The sequence below is a fragment of the Bufo bufo genome, chromosome 5, assembly GCF_905171765.1.
Source record: "Bufo bufo chromosome 5, aBufBuf1.1, whole genome shotgun sequence".
Lineage (NCBI taxonomy): Eukaryota > Metazoa > Chordata > Amphibia > Anura > Bufonidae > Bufo > Bufo bufo.
This window is the reverse complement of record NC_053393.1, coordinates 440,581,417-440,590,109: the sequence shown is the minus strand read 5'-3', so window position 1 is coordinate 440,590,109 and position 8,693 is coordinate 440,581,417. Positions and strand designations below refer to the sequence as shown.

General features: G+C 48.8%; 1 protein-coding gene across 1 annotated transcript in view; it reads left to right on the top strand.

Annotated features, from left to right (window-relative positions):
- The first annotated feature begins 3,470 nt into the window (after positions 1-3,470).
- WIPF3 (WAS/WASL interacting protein family member 3) overlaps positions 3,471-8,693 on the top strand; it is a 69,595-nt gene continuing 64,372 nt past the window's right edge. Inside the window, exon 1 of the mRNA XM_040433567.1 lies at positions 3,471-3,723. The gene's annotated coding sequence lies outside the window, so the exon portion shown is untranslated. The remainder of the gene's footprint in view (positions 3,724-8,693) is intronic.

Sequence of the window (8,693 nt, the reverse complement as noted above, 5' to 3'; positions counted from 1 at the left end):
GCCACGGAACGGACACGAGGATGCGGACATCACAGAGTGTGCTGTCCGCATCTTTTGAGGGCCCCATTGAACTGAATGTGTCCGCATCTGACCCGCAAAAAATGCGGATCGGGATAACAAATACGTTCCTATCCATGAGCCCTGACTCCTGGCAATCACTGGTTTGCAGACGCACCTGGTCTCTCTGTTTTTTCTGTAAAGAGGTTTTCCTGTCCAAAAAAGTGATAGCGTATGACAGGCCTGACCCCTAGGACGCCAACACGCAGGTGGAGAAGCACTGCGTCCACAGTGCAGCGCGGCCCCATTCAAGTGGATAAGGCTGACTTCCTGAATAGCTGGGAGCGCTGCTGTGCAGGGAAAAAATGACACGGGACGTGGCGCTGGTGATCATTTTCAGGATCAGAGGTCAGCCCCCCACGAATCATAAAGTGACGGCATATCCTAGCAATCTGCTATGACTTTCACATAGGCGATTTCATTTCGGCTGCAATTTTAAATTACGCGGATATTCAAGGCGCCTTTGTGAATAGCGGCCTAAATTAATATTAGGTCCACATTATGGACAAAAAAAAAACATGAAATGTTGATGATATTCGTACCTGTGTAAAAGCCCCTTAGCAGACACCTTTCCCGTAAAGCACGTTCCCAGCAGAAACCATGTGCTTTTGAATTCGCTTACAAAACCATATTATTCCCACCATATAAATAGTGTTTTGTCTGTAATGCTATCACATTGAGAGGGGAAACCCTGAAGAACAGTCCCATTATTCTCTGCAGAACAGGTGCTCGGCCTGACCACTGTGCACCCCACACCACGTGTTTCTGCCAAGTGTCAGCTCCAGAAATTGTGTAAGGACTAGTGTAAAGCTAGTAAGACGTCACAGAGAGTAAGGCCCCTTTCACACCAGTGAGTATTCCGCGCGGGTGCAATGCGTGATGCAAACGCATGGAATCCGGACCCATTCATTTCAATGGGTCTGAGTACATGAGCGATGTTTTTCACGCATCACTTTTGCGTTGCGGGAAAATCGCAGCATGTTCTGTAGGCCTCATGCACACGGCCGTTGGGCGTGGCCGTATTGCGGCCCACAAATGGCAGGTCGGCAATCACTTGAATGGGTCTGCAATTCCGGAGATGCGGAACGAAGTCACGAAACGGAACACCGGAAGCACTACGGAGTGCTCCTGTGGTGTGTCTTTCCGTTGTTCCGTACCGCCAAAAAATAGGACATGTCCTATTTTTTTGCGGCGCGGACTGACCACGGACCCATTCAAGTTGCACGGAAAGGCCGCACAATGGCAGGCGGCCATATTCTGCGATTTTCACGCAACGCTGGCCCCATAGAAGTAAATGAACTCTGCCCAACCACACTGTTTGTGGGGGCACTCTATGGCTGCTACTGTCTCCTTGTGCAGCACTCTTTATGGGGGCACTTTTTGCTTGCACTGTTCATGAAAGCATACTCTCAGTGGATCTGATTATGGGGGCACTCTGGCTGCTAGTGTTTATGGGGACTCTCTTTGGCTGACACTGGTCATGTCAGCTCTGCATCCATAATAGGGCAATCTGTTTCAGGATATTGTGAGACTGTCAGGGTAACACTGTTATGGGGGCACCCTCATGTACCATTCACGGTAGCTCTCCGTGCCTGCTTTCTCTGATAATTCTCAGACTGACAGTTATTAGGGCACTCTCTGGTTAGCACTGTGCATGGTAGCAGTCCTTATCTGGCACTAATGGAAGTACATTTATGGGGGCACTCTAGTTCCCATGAGGACACTCTCTGGCTGGCATGGTTTATGGCAGCTCTCTCTGTCTGGCAATGCTAATAGGGGCACTCTGTTTCTGATCACTGTGTGACTCTAAGGCTAAAACCGTTCACAAACTTAGTCTCTATCTGGGACACTCTTTATGATAGTGCTCCCTGTCCAGTACTATTTATGGGGGCACAGGCTTACTGGCAATATTTATGAGGGTACTCTGGCTCCCACTGTTTTTGAGACTGGCACGGGTTAGGCAGCTCTCCAGCAGTGGTAATGGGGGACACTCTATTTCTAATAGCTGTATGACTCTCCGGATATCATGGTTTATGAAGCCAGTCCTTACTTGAAACACTGTTGGGAGGGCACTCCCTGTCCTGAGCTCTCGATGGGGGCACTCCGTGTCCAGTGCTCTTTATGGGGGCACTCCGTGTACAGCAGTCTTTATAGGGGGACTCCGTGTCTAGTGCTCTTTATGGGGGCACTCCCTGTCCAGCGCTCTTTATAAGGACACTCCATGTCCAGGGCTCTTTAGGCTACTTTCAAACTCGCGTTTTGGCTTTCCGTTTGCGAGATCCGTCATGAGCTCTCACAAGAGGTCCAAAAGGGATCAGTTTTGCCCTAATGCATTCTGAATGGAAAAGGATCCGCTCAGAATGCATCAGTTTGCCTCCGATCAGTCTCCATTCCGCTCTGGAGGTGGACACCATAACGCTGCCTGCAGCGTTTTGCTGTCCACTTGACGAATATGAGCCGACTAATCCGTCCCCATTGACTTACATTGTGTGCCAGGACGGATCCCGTTTCTCTGACACAATCTGGCACAATAGAAAACGGATCCATCTCCCATTGACTTTCAGTGGAGTTCATGACTGATCCGTCTTGGCTATGTTACAGATAATAAAAAACGGATCCGTTCATGACGGATGCATGCGGTTGTATTATTGTAACGGATCCGTTTTTGCAGATCCATGACGGATCCGCCCAAAACACGAGTGTAAAAGTAGCCTAATAGGGCCACTCCCTGTCCAGAGCTCTTTATGGGGGCACACCCTATCCAGCGCTTTTTATGGGTCCACTCCACTCGCTGTCCAACACTCTTTATGGGGACACTACCTTCCTGGTACTATTTATAGGCGAACATTCCATCTGTCACTGTATATGGGGGCACTCCCTGTCCAGTGCTATTTATGGGGACACTCCCTGTCCAGTACTATTTATGGGGGCACTCCTCCCTGTCCAGTGCTATTTATGGGGGCACTCCTCCCTGTCCAGCGCTATTTATGGGGGCACTCCCTGTCCAGTGCTATTTATGGGGACACTCCCTGTCCAGCGCTCTTTATGGGGACACTCCCTGTCCAGCGCTATTTATGGGGACACTCCCTGTCCAGTACTATTTATGGGGGCACTCCCTGTCCAGTGCTATTTATGGGGGCACTCCTCCCTGTCCAGCACTATTTATGGGGGCACTCCCTGTCCAGCACTCTTTATGGGGGCACTCCTCCCTGTCCAGCGCTATTTATGGGGGCACTCCCTGTCCAGCACTCTTTATGGGGCACTCCTTTCCTGGCACTGTTTATGGGAGCACATTGCAGCTGCCCCTGTATATGGGGGCACTCTAGCTCCTGCTGTTGATGTGGACACCCCGTCCCTCTCCACGTCTGGTACTGCTGGTGAGACTCTCGGGCAGGCGCTCTGCCATCTACATGAAGACGGTGCCCGTTCTATAAAGGTGCCCGGCTGTGTGTCATTCGCAGAGTGGATATTCCGGTTGGGGAGGTGCAGCTGTCCCCGGCTCTGGCAGGGAGGCGCCGCCAGCAGCAGGTGTCCGCACTGTCCCCTCCCCTGGAAATAAGAGCGGCCTCCGTGTAACCTCCGCCCCGTCCTGGAGCTCGTAGCTGCCTAGTCGTGCAGGTCGCCGGAGCTCGGCCTGAGAGGAGTGAAGAAGCCGCCGTGTGACCGGTGAGTCCTGCCATGTACCTGCTGTGCAATGTCCTGACAGGGAGTGTGCTCCTCCTCATGCCCAGACCTCCTGGCACCACACCTGGCACATGACCAGTGTCTGCAGGAGAGTAGTTCTCAGGTCACTCCATTTGCAGAACTGAAGCTGGCAGTGCCCTGGTGAAGGGGCATACACAGCAAGTGCTCTGTGGCATTAATGGGGTTTCAGGCTTAGACAATAGTTAGATGCTCACCCTTTAAATCCAGCGCCAACGCTTCCCATGTCTCTCATCAGTCATTCTTCACACCGCGTCAACCATACAAGGGACGGTGACCGCCAATCACTGGACGCATCGGTGGCAGTCGTCCTTACTGATGTCACCCCTGTGGCCAATGATTGAGTTCCAAAGCAAAATGAATTGCAATCCGACCGTGACCATCACACGACCGCAACGGTTTCTTATAGAAGAAAAATGCCATATGGTGACCGTTATGCTTCCAAAAAGTAGCCGTAGCCGACGATACATTTCGGTAATTCTTAATAATCGTCTTTTTCACTTATCAGAATTATCTTAACATTTTAGCGCACTTATAGGCTGCCCATACACATGGATTCATGCTGACCGAGCCTGCTGATTTTGGCAGAAATGGCGCAGACAACCATAATGTGTACAGTACCGGCACTCCCGACTTTCCTCCAGCAGCAGATGTCGGGGGGTGAGGACAGGGCAGGTCCTTTTGTTCTTGGTGTTTAGCAGCGCCATGCTTCCTATTCCTATGTACAGGACACATGCATGCTCGGCCAAGGGAGGAGGGTGGCTGACCGCTACTAGTGCTTATGGCCACCAAAGACCACCTCATCTACTGGCCGTCTTCTGTGAGAAGATCACCCCCCTAGAAGATGACTTCTCAGTGAAGTTTTGAGTACTCTCACTGCATTTAAGTACCTACCTCTAAGCTGAGTAACATTATGGCCGCGGTAGTGAGTTGCGCCTCTTTTTTGCCTTTGTTTGGCACATGTTTTTATACTCATTTATTAAGCATTTGCTCCAAAATGAACAGTTGTTTCTGGCAAGGGGTCATGGTTGGGAGAAAAAGGGGCTCTGGTGTAACCTGTCACATCGCATGCCAAACAAAGTGCTAGAATTTTGGCGCACGTTTTTGGTGTAAGCTAAGCCAGCAAATAGATGGTGTAAAGATTTAGGGCTCATGCACACGACCGTGGTTTTGGTCCGCATCCGATCCGCATGTTTTTGCGGATTGGATGCTGACCCATTACACCTGTCTGCTTAGCACGACGATTGGCTGCACTTATTTGAAAGCAAAAAATCTATTCTAAAACCTACGTTGTTAGGCCTATTGCACACGACCGTATGGCCTTTTCAGTGTTTTGCGGTCCGTTTTTCACGGATCCGTTGTTCCGTTTTTTTTGTTTCCGTTGTGTTTCCATTTCTGTTCCGTTTTTCCCTATGGCATGTACAGTATACAGTAATTACATAGATAAAATTGGGCTGGCCATAAAATTTTCAATAGATGGTTCCGCAAAAACGGAACGGATACGGAAGACATACGGAGTACATTCCGTATGTGTTCATTTTTTTTTGCAGACCCATTGACTTGAATGGAGCCATGGAATGTGATTTGCGGGCAATAATAGGACATGTTCTATCTTCGAACGGAACGGAAATACGGAAACGGAATACATACGGAGTACATACGGCCCGTAAACGGATAAAAAAACGGTCGTGTGCAGGAGGCCTTAAAGGGAGATTCCGGTTATACAAAGTGTTTTCCTCTACCCACAGGACAGGGGCTCACTATCGCAGTGTTTCCCAACCAGTGTGCCTCCAGCCTTTGGCTGTGCGGGCATGCTAGGAGTTGTAGTTTTTCAACATCAGGAGGCACACTGGTTGGGAAACACTGCACTATTGGATCACAAGAAAAGCGCGCCACTACTCCATTTAGTGCCGGCGATAGTCCAGAACAGTACATGTCCGTAAAAATATATGGAGCAGCGGCGCGCTTTTCCGACCAGCCGCTCCATCCATTTCAGGGGGGCCCAGCAGTAGGACCCCCAAGATCTGATAGTTATGTGGATAGGAGATAACTTTGTGTAACCGGAATACCCCTTTAAGAGCAAAAAAAAACAACATTCTTATAAAAACTGTACAATTATCCGGACAATTCTGAGCTAATAGTCCATAGTGTGTGAGACGCATTAGTGTTGTAGACTCTGCTGGAGCCTTCAGACATCACTGTGCAAGGAGAGATCTGAGGTAATAAGGCAAATCTTCTAGTGTCTTGGACGTGTACCCCTCCCCCACGGCGTGTACGGCATGGAGTTTTACACACAACGTCTGAAAGATAACATGCAAACAATAGACGAAGGTTCATCTATGACATAATGCAGGAAGTGGATTACATAAAGGAAGATTTAAAGGGGTATTCCAGGATTCTAATACTATGGCGTCGCTATCAGATGGGTGGGAGTCCGGCACCCCCGCAATCAGAACAGTACTACTCCGCTCTGTCCGTTGGTAGGTACAGTGCTGCTCCCATTCTCCGTCCACTGCCCCTCCTGGTTCAGGCTTTACGCAATTACGAAAAAATTTCCGATCAATGGAGGATCCGAATGTAAATTCAAACTGCGTTTTTTTCTCCGCTTGCTGATTTATAAAATGCGCCGCAGAAAAATAGTCACCTGTCCATTCTTGATGCGGAATCCTCCCAGAATCTGCGTCCAGAGCTACCATTGAAATGGGCAGGAATGAGAGTCTGCGTCCAAACTGCGTGAAAAAAACACATCCAAAAAAACCTGATCTGCATTCCACATCAGTGTTTTTTTCAGCACAGAAAATACTCTTTGTATATATTCTTTCCGTGTCCGTTCCGTTTTTTTTTTGCAAAAAAAAAGGAAGTTACTCTGTATCCATTCCGTTTCCGCATGTCCGTATTTCCGTTCTGCAAAAAAATAGAACATGTCCTATTATTGTCCGTATTACGGACATGGATAGTGCTGTTCTGTTAGGGGCCAGCTGTTCCGTTCCGCAAAATACGGAATGCACATGGACATCATTCGTATTTTTTGCAGATCCGTTTTTTTGCGGAGTGCAAAATACATACGGTCGTGTGCATGAGGCCATTTTGAGGCAGATTTGCCTGCAGGATTTTCAGCCAAAGCCAGAATTGGATCCAGTAAATCTTTCCTTTACTTTCCCTAATCCTTTTGGATCCACTTCTGGGTTTGGCAGAAAATCCTGCAGGAAAATCTGCCTCGAAATCTCCTCCAAAAAACTCTGCATTAAAACAATCTGTGGCCGTAGCCTTAAGCTGGCCATACATAGATAGGTGTCCGCTGAATGTTCGCTCAGCCAACAGTCGTCTCTGCCAAACCATCCCCATACACTTGCCTTCATGTATTTTGAATGGTCAGAGCCACTGCTACACATCTCTGTGGCTTATCTCCCTGAGAACATAAGGATCAGTCATGTTGAAGTCCAACTGCCTGATCCCTATCTCCCCCAACACCTGCAGTCGGGGAGGAGTTGGGAGGCCCCACGTCAAGCATATGAGAAAATCATGGGACCCTGTAGTGCAGGGATCAGCAACCTTCGGCGCTCCATCTGCTGGAAAACTACAACTCCCAGCATGCACACTTACTCAGCTGTTCTTGTAACTCCCACAGAAGTGAAAGGAGGATTCTGAGAGTTGTAGTTTCCGAACAGCTGGAGGTTGCGGATCCCTGCTGTAGTGAATAGCTTCTTCTAGGGCTAATTAACGTGACCGTTCTCGGTCTGGGAAACATGGGCCGTGTGTCGGCAGCATCTCCCAGCTCCCCTGACCGCATCACAGTGGTTTATGAAACGGTTCCTATCGGATTGTGGGTCTAATGCATTGTACTCGGCTGTGATCTGATAGGAACTGACTGCATCGTAAATCGCTACAAGGATGGGGTCAGGGGAGCCGCGGTTGGTCCACGAGACGCAGTCGACACGCTGGGCTTGTTTCATGTTCCTAGAGATCACCAACAGATCCCTCAGCATCTGCAGAGAAACCCGCCAAGCCATAGACAGCGCACAGTCTTTACCGCTGGCTGTGGACCAAGAGATAATCCTAAAGACATTGTAGTGAAGTACTTTTTTGTCATCCGTTAAATGCATTTTTTCAAGGTTTTGGATTGAAAATGTAGTGTAATTGCTACCCACACCTTCCCTTCATCCACACCTCATATTCACTGGTCGCACCTGATGGACATATACTTGTTACTGGCAATATAGCTGGGTGACAACCAATATATAGCTGGCATTACAACCCCGGCATCGGTTGTCACATCGACTTTCTGCAAAAGCTCTTAGGTGATGTTTCCACTGCTTCTGACACATTTCTCTTTAAATCCATGCACGTGTCTCATGAAGCGTTAAACCGATTTTCCACTTCATTGGCCTCACAGGAAGACATTAAATTAACATGGAAATGGCCAATTATAATACATAATTAAATACTACTAAAAAGGAATAATAATGGAAAAACACTGCACTTTGCTGGCAAGTTTTTACAACGTTTTTTTTTTTGCTGCTGGACTCTATTCATATAATGTGTATGTTGCGTTCTTTATAGTCTCTGGTCGTTGAACGTTTAGGTCACAAAGGGGTTAACCCCTATAATGGACCCCCCTCCCCATGCCTGGGCCCCTCGTATACATTATACTTACCTTCTCCCCTGCACACGCGACCCTCCGGTTCTAGGGTTGAGCGGTAAACCGGTGTCAACGATATACCGCGGTATTAAGAAACAGCGATAAATCGGTGTCAGCCAGCCCCTACATCGTGCATATGCGTACCATACATAACATATTAGTTCCCGCAGCGGCCGCCCCCCGACTCCTCCTCGCTACCATATTCAAGTCTCTGCCCACTGGCCGAGCGCAGGGGTGAGGCGGGCAAAGTCAGTCTGCAGTCCATGTCCAAGCCAAGATGGGAGAAGAGGAGTGA